At 35.2% G+C, this 19,166-nt stretch overlaps 1 protein-coding gene across 1 annotated transcript in view; it reads right to left on the bottom strand.

Annotated features, from left to right (window-relative positions):
- Positions 1-18,570, bottom strand: part of LOC113242152 (putative P2Y purinoceptor 10) — a 51,187-nt gene extending 32,617 nt beyond the window's left edge. The window contains exon 1 of the mRNA XM_026480131.4: positions 18,514-18,570. The gene's annotated coding sequence lies outside the window, so the exon portion shown is untranslated. The remainder of the gene's footprint in view (positions 1-18,513) is intronic.
- Between the last annotated feature and the right edge of the window lie 596 nt (positions 18,571-19,166).

Genomic DNA, 19,166 nt, shown 5'->3' with positions numbered 1-19,166 from the left:
TTTTATTATGTTATGTTAGTCGCCATACAGTACATCATTAGTTTTTGAAGTAGTGTTCCATGATTCATTGTTTGTGTATAACACCCAGTGCTCCATGCAATATGTGCCCTCCTTAATACCCATCAACAGCCTATCCCAATCCCCCGCCCCCTCCCCTCTGAAGCCCTCAGTTTGTTTCCCAGAGTCCATAGTCTTCCCTGGTTCATTCCCCTTTCTGTTTACCCCCCTTCATTCTTCCCTTCCTTCTCCTACCAATCTCCCTGCTATTCCTTATGTTCCATAAATGAGTGAAACCATATGATAATTGCCTTTCTCTGCTTGACTTATTTCACTATCAAGTGCCCTCCTTAATGCCCATCACCCAATTAGCCCATCCTCCTACCCACCTCCCCTCCAGCAACCCTCCGTTTAATCCCTATGTTTAAGAGTCTGTTATAGTTTCCCTCCCTCTCTGTTTTTATTTTATTTTATTATTCCTTCCTTTTCCATATGTTCATCTGTTTTGTTTCTTAAATTCCATATATTAGTAAAATCATATGGTATTTGTCTTTCTCTGACTGATTTATTTAGTCCACAAAGACTTTGATCACCTTTCCCTTGCACAAGATTTGGGATGTCTGGGGTGCCTGGGTGACTCAATCCTTAAGCGTCTGCCTTCGGCTTGGGGCATATCCCAGGGTCCCGGGATTGAGCCCTGCATCAGGCTCCCTACGCTGCTGGGAGTCTGCTTCTTCCTCTCCCACTCCCCCTGCTTGTGTTCCCTCTTTCGCTGGCTGTCTCTCTCTCTGTCAAATAAATAAACAAAAACTTAAAAAAAAAAAGACTAGGGATGTCATGCTGGTGCATCACGTAGATGATATTATGCTGATTGGATTTGGTAAGTAAGAAGTAAAAACTGCTCTAGGCATATCACTAAGACCTTTGCTTGTGGGGAAGTGGAAAATAAATCTCTTAAAAAACTAAAGCTTTCTACTTCAGTGACATTTCTAGGGGTCTAATGGGCTTGGTCATGTTAAATAGCCCTTCTAAAGTGAAGGATACATTGATATATCTGGTCCCTACCACCACCACCACCACCACCACCACACACACACACACACACACACACACACACACACGCACACACATCCGCACACACACACGAGACACAACATGTAATTGCTTTGTTGAATTTTGGAGACAACATTTTCTGCATTTGAGTGTGCTACTCCAACCCATTTACTCAGTGACCCAAAAAGTTTCTAGTTTTGAGTGAGGCCAAGAGACCCACACTGCCATGCAAGCTGCTCTGTCACTTAGGTTATACAGTCCAGCAGATCAGGTGGAGGTTAAAGTGTCAGTGGAAGATAGAGATGCTATGTGGAGCCTTTGGAGGGTTTCTGTAAGTGAATCACAGTAGCAGCCTTTAAATCTGAAGCAAAACTCTGTCATTCTCTGTAGATAAATACTCCCCTTTTGAGAAACACTCCCCCCCTTTTCTTGCTGCTAGGACTTAGTAGAGACTGAATACTTCTCCATGGACCACCAAGTTACCATGCAACCTGGACTGCCAGTCATAAATTTGTGCCATAAATGTTATCATGCACAGAAACATTACATCGTCAAATGAAAGTGGTATATAAGAGACCAAGCTCAAATAGGTCATGAAGGCACAAGTTGCATGGGGAATGCCCAAATTCCCATGGCCCTGTTATATTATCTTCTTTCTCACATTCCACACCTCTGTTCTCATTAAGATTTTTCTATAACCAATCAGGCTGAGGAAGAGAAAACTCAGGCCTGGTTTACAAATGATTATGCATATGTAGGTTCCACCCAAAGTGAACAGCTGAAGCATTATATACCTTTTCTGAGAAAAATCCTGAAGGATTATAGTGGAAATAAACCCTATCCATGAGCAGAACTCAAACTGTGGACCTGGTTATTCATTTTCCACAGAAGGGAAAGTGGCCAGAGGTATGAGTATATATCTCTATTCAGATGTTGTGGTCAATGGTTTTGATGACTAGTCAGGGATTCAGAAAAACATAATTGGAAAATTGGTGGCAATGAGGTATGGGAAGAGATACCTGCATGGAACTTTCTAAATGGGTAAGTAATGTGAAGATATTTAAGTCTCATATGAATGTTCCCTGAAGGATGACCTCAGCAGGGGAAGGTTATAATAATCAAAGGGATAAGATGACAAAGTTTGTCAACTTCTTTCACCAGCCACACCTGTCATTGCACAATAAGCTCATAAACAAAATGGCCATGGTGGTAAGAATTGAGGTTATGCCTGGGATCAGCAACATGTGTTTCCAATCACTAAGGCTGACCTGGCTAGTACTAAGTGCCCAATATTCCAGCAACAGGAAGCAAGGCTGAATACTTGATATGGCATCATTACCAGGGGTGATCTGCCAACTAGCTGGTGGCAGGTTTATTATATCGGACAACTTATTTCATGGATGAAGAAAGACTTTCTTTTTGCTTGAATAGACACTTTAGATATGGATTTGCCCTTCCTGCTTACAATGCTTCTGTCAAGACTATCATCTTTGGACTTACAGAATACCTTATCCGTGTCATGTTACTCCACACAGCATTGCTTCTTAGCAAAGAACTCACCTCACAACAAAATTAAGTGGAGCAATGGGTCCATGCTTATGAAACTCACTATTCTTACCATGTTTCCCATCATGCTAATGCAGTTGGTTTGATGACCCTTTGAAGTGACAATATCTCTCCAGGAGGCTATAAGTGCTCCAAATCAGTTTCCTGTCAGTTTCTTCCATAGCCAGGATTATAGGTCCAACAGTCAAGGACCATTTTAATTATTACTTGCAGTAATAAACTAGCAAAAATTTTACCTCCCATCCCTGCAACTTTAAGCTCTTCTGGTTTAGAGGTCTTACTCCAAAGAGAAGAGTGATTCCAGAAGAAGATACAACAATGATTCCACTGAACTAAAAGTTCAGAATGCCACTAAGCCACTTTGAGATCCTCATGTCTCTGCATCAAGAGGCAAAGAAGAGAATTACTGTATGCCTAGAATAATGGATCCTAATTAACAAAGGGAAATTGGTTGCTACTACATTATGCAAGTAAGGAAGAGTATATGGGGCTAAGAAACATTGTATCTTTATTACAGGAGATAGCTTAGAGAGTCTTTTAATACTATCATGTCCAGTGAGTAAAGTCAATGGAAGTCTATAACAACCAAACTTAAGTAGAACTGCTAAAGGCCTAGAACATTCAAGAATATATTTTTGAGTTCTCTACCAAAGAACTATGACAAGATGGAGTGCTTCCTGAGGAAAAGAGGAATATAAAATTGATAGTGAAAGAAGGCAGTTAAAAACACCAGTTGAGTAAATAATCAGTTGCAGAAATGAGGACTGTAATAGTTACGAATATTCCTCCTTATATTGCTATGAATATTTGTATGTGTGTATATATATCTACTACACTATATGTCTTTTTGTTTCTTCTCTCTTTATCTCCTTATCATCTAACATAAGATGTAGTAATAATAGTTATTTTATTATCACAGTATATAAGTTATAGAATATCAAAATTTAGGAGTATACATTACCAAAGGACCTTGCATTCTCTTATGGAGAAAGTGTTAGTGTGTTTTGAGTTGTACCCAAGATAGTGGTATCATGTTACATGAAAGTATGAATTTATTGCTGTCTCTATTTGAATATTAAATATGGTTTAAGAAGATGTGTATAGGTTCTAAGTAGACAAGTGGTAGAACGTGATGTTCTTTTTTGTGTATCAGCTTGGATGGACTACAGTTCCAATTACTCAGACACTAATGTAAGTGTTGCTGTACAGGTATTTTACATACATAATTAAAATTTATACCCCGTTTACTTTAGATTAAAGAGATTATGTTAGATAATCTGAATGGACTTAATTCAATAGTTGAAAGGCATTAACAGCAGAGTTGAGACTCTCCTAAAGAAGAAATTCCACATGTGGACAGCAGCTTCAGCTTATACCAAAGAGCACCAGCCTATTCCTCCTGTTAGCCTGCTTTACAGCTTTTGGACTTGCCTAACCAGGCTCCACAATGTGTAAACCAATATTGATAAACTCCTTTATATATATCTCCTACTGGTTGAATCCTGAAATAATCACTTACCTCACACAATAAACAAAAATTAACTCAAAATAGATCATAGGCATAAATATAAGAGCTACAGCTATAAAACTCTTAGAAGAACTCATCAGAATAAGTTTTGTGACCTTGATTTATGCGATGGTTTCAGAGATACATCACCAAAAACACATTCAACAAAACAACAGATGAAAATAGATAAATTGGACTTTATAAAGATAAAATACACTTTGTACTTCAGAGGACACTATTTAAAGTGAAAAGGTATTCAGAATGACAGAAGATATTTGTAAATTATATATGTTTGATAAGGAACTTGTATGTATCCCAAGTATGTTAAAAAACTCTTATAATTCACTGTAAAAAGACAAACAGATTTTAAAATGAGCAGAGAGTTTGAATAAACATTTCTCCAAAGAAAATATAAACAATGGTTAAATAACATGAAAACATGTCCAACTTTATTATCCATTAGAGAAGTACAAATAAAAACCACAATTAAATAATATTTCATGCCCACTAGGATGGTTAAAATTTTAAAAAGGCAGAAATAGATCAGTATTTTTCAGGGCTTAGGTGAGCAGGATGTAGGATAATTGTTAATGGGTAAAGGTTTTGGGGGGAGTGTAATGAAAATGTTCTAAAATTAGGTAGCAGTGCCAGTTGCATAACTCCATGAATATACTTGAAAATGAATTATACAACTTAAAAGTATATATTTTATGGTGTGTGAATTAAATCTTAATGCAGCTGCTATAAAAATAAATATATGAGGTGGTAGAATCAAAAATACTCTAGAAGAATCAAAGGGGAATACTAAAATTTTTTTAAGTAATTGAATCATAGCCAGGGCAATAAAAACAGAGAAATGAAAATGATAAGGAAAAACAGAAAACTCTAAGATTATAGGCTTAACATATTAATAATTACGTTGAATGTAAAAATGTAAATAGTCTAAATAAATCAACTAAAAGACAACGTCAAAGGATGCCTGGGTGGGTCAGTTAAACCCCTGCCTTCAGCTCAGGTCATGATCCTGGGGTCCTGGGATTGAGTCCCACACTGCGCTCCTTGCTCAGTGGGAGTTTGCTTCTCCCTCTGCCTCCCACTCCCCCTGCTTGTGCGCTTTCTCTCTCTCTGACAAATAAATAAAAAATAAATGAAATAAATAAATAAAATAAAATAAAATAAAAGACAATGTCAGAATAGATAGAACAATGTTGCCAAATGAATTAGTTTTGTATTTCTGTTGTAAAAATTTGCCTCAAATTTAGTGACTTAAAAGAATACAAATTATTATCTCACAGTTCTCAAATTCAGAAGTTTAAAATGTGTTTCATTGGGTTAAAATAAAGTTGTTGGTAGGGCTCTGTTATTTTCTGGAGGTTGTAGAAGAAAATTGATTTTCTTGGCTCTTCCACCTTTTAGAGGCTGTCTGCATTCCATGGTTCCTGGTCCCCTTCCATTTCAAAGCTAACAATGACTAGTCAAGTCCTTCTCATACTACCATCTTTCTGCTCTTCTCTCTCCTTCTTCCCTTTTCAACTTATGAAGACCCTTACAGTCAGTCTGCTTAGATAATCCAGTATTACTTTAATTTCCCCTTGCCAGGTACCATAACATATTCAGAGGTTCTGGGGATCAAGATGCATACATCTTTGGGAGTTCATTATTCTGCTTACCATATTCAAATCTATGTTGTCTATAAGAAACTTGTTTTAAACATAATGGCATAGGCAAGTTGTAAGAAAAAGGATGGAAAAATATATACCATGCAAATATTAACCAAGGAAAGTAGAATTGGCACATTAATATGAAATAAAGTAGACTGAAGAGCAAACAAAATTAGTAGGAAAAAGAAGGGATAATAGGTAATGATCAAAAAGATCTATCCCCCAAGAATATGTTGAAATTTTAAATGTGTATGTAACCAAAAAAAAAATGAGCTTTAAAATACATGAAGTAAAAATTTATGTGACTGAAAGAAAAAAATAGAAAAAAATCCACAATTATATTTGGGGGGCCTTAATGTTCTCTATAATTGACAAAAATGCTAGACAGAGATCAGGAAAGATGTAGAAGAACTGAACATCAACATCAACCAACAAGATCTAATAGAAATTTATAGAATATGCCATCCAAGAAAAGCCAAATACACATTCTTTTCAAGCAAACATTAAAAATTCACATAGGTAGTCAATATCCTGGATAATAAAGACATTTTAACATTTTTAAACTGAAATCATATAGAATATATTCTCTTACCCAAAGAGAATCAAGCTAGGAATTAAACTAATAATCAGTAACATGCTAGAAATCAAGCAGAAATCAAGGAACTTCTTCAAACACTTGGAAATTAGAGAGCACATTATTAATTATTACATGAGTCAAAGAGTAAATAATTCTCAAGGGAAATTAAACTGTACATTAAACAAGATGAAAATGAAAATACAACATATCAAAATATGTGAAGTAGAGTTAAAGGAACGCTTGGAGGGAAGTTGAGAGTATTAAATGCCTTTATTAGAAAAGAAAAATATCAAATTAGTAATACAATATTTCACTTCAAGAAAAAAATGTAAGCAAAAAGAATGAAATGATAAAGAACAGAAACCAGTGAAATTAGAAAGAGAAAAGCAATTAATAAAACCAACCAAACTCAAAACTCAGTTCTCTGAAAAGACCAGTAACAGATAAGCCTCCAGCAATAGCAAAAATGATAAAAGACAAATTACCAGTATCAGGATTAAAAAAAGAAGAAGAAGAAGAAAAAGAAAGTCGTTGTAGACCCTGCAGACATCAAAAAGCTAATAAGGAAATAAATACTAAGAACAATTTTACTTAAATTTGACAACTTAGATGAAATGGACCAAATACTTAACAACCACAAATGAGCAAATTCACACAAGGTAACATACACAATTTGAATAGTCCTGTAACTATTTTAAAAAATGAAATTATATGATAAAATGTTCAAAACATAAATCTTAAGGCCCACATGGGTTCACAGACAATTCTATCAAACATCTAATAAGAAACAATACAAATTCTACATAATCACTTCCAGAAACAGAGGCATAAAAAGAATATTTCTCAAATCATTTTATGAAGCCACCCTTTCCCTAATACTAAATGCAGACCAAGACGATACAAAAGAAAAAAAGGAGTGACTACAGACTGTTATCTCTCATAAATATATATGCAAAAATTCTGAAAACTATTATCAAATGAAATCAGGCATATACAAAGAAAGATACTAAATGTCTAAGTAAAATTGATTCAAAATACAAGCCTGGTTCAATATGCTAAAATCAAACAATGTAATCCAAAAAAATTTAGAGCTGATAAATGAATTCAATAAGGAGCAGGATAAAAAAAATGTACAGAAATCCATTGCATTTCTACACACTAATAATGAAGCAGAAAAAAAAGAGAAATTAGGAAAATAATCCCATTTACCACTGCACCCAAAATAGTAAAATACCTAGAAACAAACTTAACCAAGGAGGTGAAAGACCTGTAACCTGTACTCTGAAAACCATAAAACACTGATGAAAGCAATTGAAAGTCGGCACAAGCAAATGGAAAGATAATCCATGCTCCTGGATTGGAAAAACAAATATTGCTAAAATGTCAATACAACCCAAAGCAATCTATAGTTTTAATGCAGTCACTATCAAAATGCAAACAGCATTTTTCACAGAACAAGAACAATCTTAAAATTTGTATGGAAATACAAAAGACCCCGAATAGCCAAAACAATCTTGTAAAAGAAAAACAACGCTGAAGGTATCACAATTTCAGACTTCAAGTTACATTACAAAGAGATAGTAAATAGAAACAGTATGGTACTTGCACAAAAATAGGCACATAGATCAATAGAACAAATAAAGAATCCAAAAATAAACCCAAACTTTTATGGTCAATTATGCTATGACAAAGAAAGCAAGAATATACAATTGGAAAAGTCTCTTCAACAAATGGTGTTGGGAAAGCTGCATAGCTACATACAAAAGAATGAAACCGGACCACTTTATTACACCATACATTAAAAATAAACTCAAAGTGGACTAAAGACCTAAATGTGATACCTGAAACCATAAAAATCCTAGAAGAAAGCACAGACAGTAATTTATCTGACATCATCTGACTTTTTTTCTAGATATGTCTCCTGAGTCAAGGGAAACAAAAGCAAAATAAACTGTTAGAACTACATTAAAATAAAAGTCAGCAAAGGAAACAATCAATAAAACTAAAAGGCAACCTACTAAATGGAAGATGATATTTGCAAATGACATATCTGATAAAGAGTTAGTCTCCAAAGTATCTCAAGAACTTATACAACTCAACACCCAAAAACAAGTAATCCAATTAAAAAATGGGCAGAAGACATGAACAGACATTTATCCAAAGAAGGCATATAGATGGCCACCAGACACATGAAAATATATTCAACATCACTCATCATCAGGGAAATGAAATATCACCTCACACCTGTCAGAATGGCTAAAATAAAAAAACACAAGAAACAAGTGTTGGTGAGGGCATGGAGAAAAATGAACCCTCATGAACTGTTGGTGGGAATGCAAACTGGTCCAGCTACCGTGGAAGACAGAATGGAGATTCCTCAAGGAATTAAAAATAGAACTACCCTATGATCCAGTAATCACATTACTGGGTATTTACCCAAAGAACACAAAAACAGTAATCCAAAATGGTATATGTATTTCTATGTTTAATATAGCATAATTTCAATAGCCAAATTATGGAAATATCCCAAACATCCATTGGTAGATGAATGGATGAAGAAGATGTGATACACACACACACACACACACACACACACACACACACTCGCACACACACTGGAATATTAATCAGTCATAAAAATATAATATTGCCATTTGCAATAACATGAATGGAGCTACAGAGTATAATGCTAAGTGAAATAAGTCAGTCAGAGAAAGACAAATACCATATGATTTCACTCATATGTGGAATTTAAGAAACAAAACAAATGAACAAAGGAAAAAAAGAGAGAGAGAAATCGAGAAACAGACTCTTAACTATAAAGAACAAATGGATGATTTCCAGAGGGGAGGTGCATGAAGGAATGGGTGAAATAGGTGAAGGGGATTAAGAGTACACTTACCTTGATGAGCACTGAGTAACATATGAATTGTTGAATCACTATATAGTATACCTGCAATTTATATTAGCACTATGCATTAACTATATTGAAATTAAAATGAAAGAAAATAATAAAACAAACAACATAATCCACTCTATTAACATGTTACAAATAACACATGAATATATCAGCTAAGGCAGACAAAGCATTTGACAAAATCCGATATCCACTCAGATTAAAACCTCCCAGCAAACTAAGAATAAAGGGAAAATACCTCAACCTGATAGACTATATCTCTAAAAGACCTAGAGTTAACATTATATTTAATAGTGAAAGACTAAACAGCTTTCTCTCTATAATCCGTCACAAGGTAAGGATATCCACTCTTATCTCCTATTCAAAATACTAATAGAAATTCTAGTCAGTACAATAAGGCTAGGAAAGGAAATAAAAGGTATAAAGATTGAAAACAAAACAAAACAAAAACTATCCCTATTTTCAGGTGACATGCTTGTACATGTAGAAAATATTAAAGAATCTACCTTAAAAAAATCTCTTAGAAAAAAAAATCTCAGAACTAGTGTATAAGTTTAGCAAGGTCACATGTTAACATACAAACTATCAATTGTATTTTTATATACTAGAAATAATAATAATATTTAAAAATAAAAAACCCATATTACTGTGAAAGTTAAAAACATAATAGCATTTGAAACAGTTCAAAAAATAAAGAACACTTAAGTATAAATGTAACATAGCATCTTACAAGAACTATAAGCTGAAAACTTCAAAATGATGATGAAAGATATCAAAGACCTAAATAAGTGCATAGACACAAATTGTTCATTGATTCGACATTGATTAGTTCATTAATACAACAAAATAAAGATGCAAATTCTCCCAAAATTGCTAAATAGTTTTAATAACGTTACTCTCAAAATCCCCATGTGTATTTTTGTAGATATAGACAAGCTTATTTTAAAATGTATGTGAAAAATAAAGATGTTAAAGTAACTAAAGCAATTATGAAGAACAAAAAATAAAGTCGGAAGTACCACAGTACCCAATTTTAGGGCTTACTATATGGCTAAAAAAATCAAGGTGATGTGATGTTGTTAGAGGGTGAGATACATAGATTAATAAAACAGAATAGAAAATAAATAAATAGACCGAAACAGGTAGAGCCAACTGGTATTTTTACAAAGGTACACAATTCTTTTTTTTAATTAATTTATTTTTTTTTGTTATGTTCAGTTAGCCACTTTATAGTACATCATTAGTTTTTGAGGTAGTGTTCAAGGATTCATTAGTTGTGTATAACATCCAGTGTTCATCACAACACATGCTCTCTTGAATACCCATCACCCGGCTACCCCATACCCCCCACCCCCTTCCCTTTGAAACCCTCAGATTGTTTCCCAGAGCTCAGAGTCTCTCATGGTTCATCTCCCTCTCTGATCTCTCCTCTTTCAGTTTTTTCTCCCTTCCCCTATGGTCCTCCGTGCCACTCCTTATGTTCCACATATGAGTGAAACCATATGATAATTGTCTTTCTTTGCTTGACTTCTTTGACTTAGCATAATCCTCTCCACTTCCATCCATGTCAGTGTAAATGGTGGGAGTTCATCCTATATGATGCCTGAGTAATATTCCATTGCATATATGGGCCACATCTTTATCCATTCATCTGTTGAAGGGCATCTCAGCTCCTTCCACAGTTTGGCTATTGTGGACATTGCTGCTATGAACATTGGGGTGCATGTGCCCCTTCTTTTCACTACATCTGTATCTTTGGGGTAAATACCTAGTAGTGCAATGGCTGGGTCAAAGGGTAGCTCTATTTTTAACTTTTTGAGGGACCTCCACACTGTTTTCCAAAGTGGCTGTACCAACTTGCATTCCCACCAACAGTGTAAGAGGGTTCCCCTTTCTCCACATCCTTGCCAACATTTTTGTTTCCTGTTTTGTTAATTTTTGCCATTCTAACTGGTATAAGGTGGTACATCAATGTGGTTCTGATTTGTATTTCCCTGATGGCTAGTGATGTTGAACATTTTTTCATGTGTTTGTTAGCCATTTGTATGTCTTCTTTGGAGAAGTAACTGTTCATGTCTTCTGCCCATTTTTTGACTGGTGCAAAATTCAATAAAGAAAGAATAGTTTTTCAACAAATGATATTTTAACAATTACACATCCATCTATAAACAAAAAAAAAGAAACTAATGTTGAACTTAACTTCACATTCTATATAAAAATTAACTCAAAATGGATTATATATCTAATTATAAAACTATAAAAACTTTAGATGAAACATAGAGAAAATCTTCAGGATCTAGGACTTGGTATTCTTAAATATACCACCAAAAGAATAAACCAAAAGAAAAAAAGAAAAAAAATCAATACATTGGACTTCATCAAAATTCAAAGCTTGCTTTATGAAAGATTGTGTTAAGAGGATGAAAAGACTAACCCACAGACTTGGAAAAAATGTTTGCAAACCACATACCCCAAAAGGACTTGCATCTAAAATATGTAAAGTACCTCGAAACTCAACAGTAAGAAAACAAACAATTCAATTTAAAAATGGGAAAAGGACATTAACAGACAATTCACTAAAGAACACATGAAACGATAGTCAAGGTCATTTGCCATTAGGAAAATGACTTAAAACCACAGTGAAATACCACAGCATATCTATTAGAATGTCTAAAATAATTTAAAAAAATACTGACAATAGTTAAGTGCTGACTAAGAATAAGAAATGGATCCATCATGCATTGCTGTTAGGAATGGTAAATGATAAAATCACTCTGGAAAACAGGGTTTTGTTTTGTTTTGTTTTGTTTTGTTTTACAAAATTAAACATGCACTTACTGTATAACCTAGAAATGCACTCCAGAATGTAGGTAAATACTGAAGAGAAATCAAAACATGTCCACAGAAATATTTGCATAATTTTCATTCCAACTTTATTTTTTTTATTTTTTTAAGATTTTATTTATTTATTTATTTATTTGAGAGAGAGAGAGAGCATGAGTGGGGGAGGAGGAGAAAGGGAAGCAGGGTCCCCACTGAGCAGGGAGCCTGAAGCTGGGCTTGATTCCAGTATCCTGGGACTATGACCTGAGGCAAGGGCAGACGCCTAACCAACTGAGCCACCCAGGTGCCCCGCCAGTTTTATTTTTAATATCCAAAATATGGTAACAACCCAATGCCTTTCAGTGGGTGAATAGAAAAAACTGTGGTATATCCATACAATTGAATAGTGCTCAGCAATAAAAATGAACCAACTATTGATATGCACAACAACTTGCATAGGTCTTAAAGACATTATGCTAAGTGAAAAAAGCAAACCTGAAAAGGTTACTTTTATTTAATATCCTCAAAATGACAGAATTATACAGATGGAGAACATATTAGTAGTTGCCAGAGAGTTACAGATGGGCAGAATTTGTGCTATAAAGGTGTAACACCTTTATATCAGGTGGCTGATATTTCTGAATCTTGATTGTGGTGGTGGTTATATAAATATATGCATGTGATAAAATTTTATAGAATGATACATACATACATAAACACACAAATGAGTACATGTAAAAACTGGCAAAATCTAAATAAGACTCGTAGTCTAGTTAATAATATTATACTAATGTCAGTTCCTGCTTTTGATAATGTGCTATAGTTTTGTCACAAGGATGCTCTACGCTACTTTTGTAACTTCTTGTGAGTATAAATTTATTTCAAAATAAAATATTTTTTAAAATGTTCTCTTGAGATGCACTGAGGCAGTTGTCTAGCTCCATGAGGAAACCAATCAAAAAGTACTTATCTCAGGTTCTTCATATATAACACATTCTGTAAGAAATCATCTTATGTTCCACCAAATCCTAGCTTGCCATGATACTGGTTGTCATGAATGTTGATCTGTAATTAAGAGATAGATTTCTGCTTGGTTTTGTTTGACAGACAAATCACTTGGGCTTTGACAAGTAAAATTACAAATCCTTCAGAAAACTCTCTGGAGTAAGAAAGAGAGAGAGAGAAAGAAAGAAAAAAGAAACGGGCTCATTCGCATTGTCCACAATAGCTAAACTCTGGAAGGAGCCAAGATGCCCTCCAACAGATGAATGGATAAAGATGTGGTCCATACATACAATGGAATATTACTCAGCCATCAGAAAGAATGATTACCCAACATTTGCAGCAACATGGATGGGACTGGAGGAGATTATGCTAATCGAAATATGTCAAGCAGGGAAAGACAATTATCATATGGTTTCACTCATTTATGGAACATAAGGAATAGCAGGGAGATTGGTAGGAGAAGGAAGGGGGGTAAACAGAAGGGGGAATGAACCACGAGAGGTTATGGACTCTGGGAAACAAACTGAGGGCTTCAGAGGGGAGGGGGTGTGGGGGATTGGGATAGGCCGGTGATGGGTATTAAGGAGGGCATGTATTGCACGGAGCCCTGGGTGTTATACGCAAACAATGAATCATGGAACACTACATCAAAAACTAATGATGTACTGTATGGCGACTAACATAACTTAATAAAAAACAAAAAATAAAAAAAAAAGAAACATGCTCATTCTGCAGCCACCTAACTGTATTTCACATCAGAGCTAGCTCTCAGGCAAGACATTCAGGAAATTCGATTGTAAATCCTAGGCAACACTATAATCTCTAACTTGTCCACAGTGATACAGCAACATTGCTATAGTCTAAAGTCAGAGAAAAAGTTAAGCCTATGATTGGCACTGGTCACTCTCCGGGCTATTCATAGTTATGATCATAGGTTGCAGGCTAGGTTTGAAACCTGTGCATTATACACTTTGATGTATAAGTAGCCGGATGTGTGATGTCAGAAAATTTCCCTTCCATTACCCAGTATCTTCTCCCTTTTTGCTCCCATTGCCCTCTTTTCTTTTTCTTTATTTTTAGAGTTAAGATACAAGATTACATTAGCTTCAAGTGTACAATATAGTGATTCAACAATGCCATACATTACTCAGTGCTAATCACGATAAGTGTACTCTTTAACCCCCATCACCTATTTCAGCCACCCCCCAACCCACTTCCCATCTGGTAACCATATGTGGTTAAAAGTCTGTTTCTTGGTTTGTCTTTATCTCTTTTTTTCCTCTCCTTGTTTTTTTGTTTCTTAAATTCCACATATGAGTGAAATCATATGGTATTTGTCTTTCTCTGACTGACTTATTTTGCTTAGCATCGTACTTTCTAGCTCTATCCATGTTGTTGCAAATGGCAATAATGCGTTCTTCTTTATGGCTCAATAAGATTCATATATATACATACACACACACACACATATACCACATCTTCATCCATTTACCTATCAGTAGATATTTGGGCTGCTTCCATAATTTGGCTATTGTAAACAATGCTGCAATAAACATATGGGTGCATAATCCTTTTGAGTTAGTGGGGGGGTTTTTTTGTTTTTTAATTTTATTTATTTATTTATTTATTTATTTATTTATTTATTTTGATGTAAAGTTCGATGATTCATTAGTTGCTTATAACACCCAGTGCACCATGCAATACGTGCCCTCCTTACTATCCATCACCAGCCTATCCCATTCCCCCACCCCCCTCCCCTCTGAAGCCCTCAGTTTGTTTCCCAGAGTCCATAGTCTCTCAGGTTCATTCCCCCTTCTGTTTACCCCCCTTCCTTCTCCTACCAATCTCCCTGCTATTCCTTATGTTCCATAAATGAGTGAAACCATATGATAATTGTCTTTCTCTGCTTGGTTTATTTCACTTAGCATTATCTCCTCCAATGCCGTCCATGTTGCAGCAAATGTTGAGAAATCATTCTTTTTAATAGCTGAGTAATATTCTATTGTATATATGGACCACAACTTCTTAATCCAGTCATCTGTTGAAGGGCATCTCGGTTCCTTCCACGATTTAGCTATTGTGGACATTGCTGCTATGAACATTGGGGTGCATATGGCCCTTCTCTTCACTATGTCTGTATCTTTAGGGTAAAGTGTTTTTGTGTTCTTTTGGTAAATACCCAGTAGTATGATTACTGGATCATAGGGTAGTTCTATTTTTTTTAGTTTAATTTTTTGAGTTCTATTTTATTTTTTTTTAATTTTTCATACTATCTTCCACAGTGGCTGCACCAGTTTGCATTCTCACCAACAGTGCGTGAGGGTTCCTTTTTCTCCACACCCTCAACAACACTTGTCATTTCTTGTGTTTTTTATTTTAACCACTCTGACAGGAGGGAGATGATATCTCACTGTGGTTTTGATTTGCATTTACCTGATGATGAGTGATGTTGAGCATCTTTTCATGTGTCTATTGGCCATCTGTATATCTTCCTTGGAGAAACGTCTGTTCATATCTTCTGCCATTTTTTAAATTGGGTTATTTGTTTTTTGGGTGTTGAGTTATATCAGTTATTTACATATTTTGGATACTAAACCTTTATTGGATATGTTGTTTGCGAATATCATATCCCACTCAGTAGGTTGTTTTTCAGTTTTGTTGATTATATCCTTCACTGTGCAGCAGCTTTCTATTTTGATGCAGTTCCAATAGTTGATTTTTACTTTTGTTTCCCTTGCCTCAGAACACATATCTAGAAAAATGCTGCTATGGCTGATGTCAGAGAAATTATTGCCTGTGCTCTTTTCTAGGATTTTTATGGTTTCAGGCATCACATTTAGGTCTTTAATCAATTTTGAATTTATTTTTGTGTATGGTGTAAGAAAGTGGTTCAGTTTCATTCTTTTGTATGTGGCTGTGCAGCTTTCCCAACATCATTTGTTGAAGAGACTGTCTTTTTTCCTATTGCATATTCTTAGATCTTTTGTCAAACATTAATTGACCATATAATTGTGGGTTTATTTCTGCCCATTGAAGTCTTTTCAATTCCTTAGTATCTTCTGGAGTACCAACCTTCCTTGTTTGAGAAAATCTAGTAGTTGGCTGATAAAGGTAGCCCATAAATTCATTTCCTGAATTAACATTTTTACCTATTCCATAAGCATTTATATTTCAAGAATAGGAATTTAGAGAAGCAGTAAGTAATATCTGGTAATAGATTATTAATAGTGGCATTTCTGGTTGGAGGCAGACACACGAGTAGGGCTAGGAGACACATCAGGTTGGGTGTGACTTCTCCCAGTCTCAAAATAATATGCTTAAGCTATTGCCAATTAGTAAGTTTAATTCTAGTAGTATGCTATCATTTAATACTCCTCAAAATTATAGCGATGCATTATTTTCCTATCTTGAGCAATAATTTTGACCAAGTGGAAAACTGTCTCAAATTCTGGTGAAGAATTTCTTAGTATTCCTGGACACCAGCATTTCCAGCTGCAGAAAGCAAGACCTCAGCACAGAGTCATTTAACAAGCAAACCCTCCCCTCCCTTAAGGCTCTTCATTTCAGTAAATACCTAGTCCTCATTCAGCACCAGATTTAGGCTGAACTTTGCTATTACGGATACAGAGGTGATTAATGTCCTCCCTCCTCCCACCCAACTTTAGAAACTGGTCAAATAACCAACTTCCTCCTCAGTCAACTTTCTTGGTAGCTGGGGGAAGATTGGGAAGAAAAAACTCAACCCAGAATTCTTAAGTCTACTGAGAAGGTTCTTTCTTCATAGTCCTGCCAAAACACAATTTCTGGGGGAAGATTGGTCCAAGGGGAATTGCTGACTTCAGCTCCTTTGAAGGTTCCTAAATCCCTGCAGCTGCCTAGGCTGCTTGTGTTTCATATGCTATCCCATCTCAGCCACTTTGGAACTGCTTGGGTGGAGGAAAAATCCATCTACACTTGTGGTCAGAGAGATTAAGCAGAGTTGCTTTCAATATACAACATTATGGTGCCACTTGGCAACCATAATATGCAGATAGTGCCATCCTGTGAGTCATGTTCATGTAGCCTACAGCTGTTAATTATGTGTTGTTTCTCAAAAATAAACTAGTAGAACAATAAAGTCTTTATCCTGAAATTTCACAGTAAAAATATTCGTTGAGTCATCTTTTACTTAAGGGGAACTTAGTGTCTCCAAATCTGGGGGAATTCAGTGTGCACAAAAAAAACCTGATTTGCTCATATCATGAGCAACTTTCCTAGGATGTACATAATTTTACATATTCTGAATAATCTCACATATTTAAGAATTCAATTCCATGTGTGAAGTTAGCAGATTTTTTATAATAATATTTTTTATTATATTATGTTAGTCACCATACAGTACATCCCTGGTTTTTGATGTAAAGTTCAATGATTCATCAGTTGCGTATAACACCCAGTGCACCATTCAATACGTGCCCTCCTTACTATCCATCACCAGTCTATCCCATTCCCCCACCCCCTCCCCTCTGAAGCCCTCAGTTTGTTTCTCAGAGTCCATAGTCTCTCATGCTTCATTCCCCCTTCTGATTACCCCCCCTTTAACAGATTCTTTTTAAGAACAACAGCTATTTTATTGCTTCAAATAAGGAAAATGAAATGAATTCCTTCTAACGAGGACAGCACAATACTTGGAACCCCTTCTTAAAATATTTCCCATGTTCTCAAGTTAAAAATACATCCAAGGAAATGTTCATCCTTAATTGAGAATCAGCCCCTCTCTGAGATTTGACAGCGGTACTAGATTCTATGGCTTGATGAAAATCTTTTTCTGCTATTAGAAGGATTTATGTCCCACCACAAAATGAATGTATGAAAAATGTCTCAATCAAAAGAAACATGTCAAGTTTCATCTTATGAAAAGATTTAGGCATGTAAATGTATTTATCACTTGAATGTCATATAATTTGGTTGACAAAACCCTGGATTTAAAATTTTAAGTCCCCCCTCCACACACACACACGCTGCTCATACTAACAGAATTGTGTTTAATCAACCACTATTCTAATTTTAACATATACTTGTTAAGAGCACTATCTAAGTCTGGACTCCTGATTTATGTCAGTAGCATATTAACTTATAGAGAAAGGAGCTTTCTCTCTAGACAGCCACAATTCCTTACACAAAACATGCAGCAGTTTCAGTGAACATTTTAACCACTTAAATTTATAAATAGATATAACCTCACTGAGTAATCTCCTTACTGAGAATTTCCATATTTCATAACAATACATCCCTCAAAAGGCAAAATATTAGCAGACTCAGAATTACATTTTGATGGAAGCAGCAGAAATATGCATTGTCATTTTCAATTCACAGAGATTTTTAAGTTCTAGTTTTTAATGTATTAAGAGAAAGCCAAGAACCTTACCCTTTCTACCCAGATATCCTGTAGAGAACTGCAGGCTTGTACAGCTACAAAAGAAAGTAACATAGTTTATTCAGTAAAACAGGAAAAACAAAACAAAACAAAAACTTTTACCTCTAATGGGAGGTAGAACTCTTCGTCAGCATCACTCAGTTGTTTTGGAAAGGATTCCACTCAGAGGATATTGTGGGCAAAGAAAATTGAAATTTTGGCTTTGATAAATTCAGAATTTCCATGATTTGTACACTCAACCAGGAACAGAGTATCTGATTTTAATTTGCCACGTATTACTATAGTTTTCTCAGTCTATTCCAAAAGTTTGAAGTGCAAAATTCAGCTTAACTGTTAGAATGTCACTTTGCTATTTATAAATAAAATAAAACATAAGTTATAATGTCTTTTAAATGCTGATTATTTTTTTAACAGCAAACATTAAATGTAGCTTTTTATAAAGATTCCGCATTGTCTGTCTTTATGTTTTGCTCCTCCTTCCCATGACTTCATGCTTCACAGTCTTGGAAGTCATCGACTTCTTAGGGGAATTCATTTGTACTACATTGAAGACTATCAGGAGGCTTGCTGAACTTACAGAAGAAACTATTCCTCCAGAGAGCATTAGATCTCATGGATGCAATGGCTTTTTCTATTAGTGTCCT

This window comes from Ursus arctos, chromosome X (genome assembly GCF_023065955.2).
Source record: "Ursus arctos isolate Adak ecotype North America chromosome X, UrsArc2.0, whole genome shotgun sequence".
Lineage (NCBI taxonomy): Eukaryota > Metazoa > Chordata > Mammalia > Carnivora > Ursidae > Ursus > Ursus arctos.
Note: the sequence above shows the minus strand (reverse complement) of the source record. Positions and strands in the feature narration are given on the sequence as shown.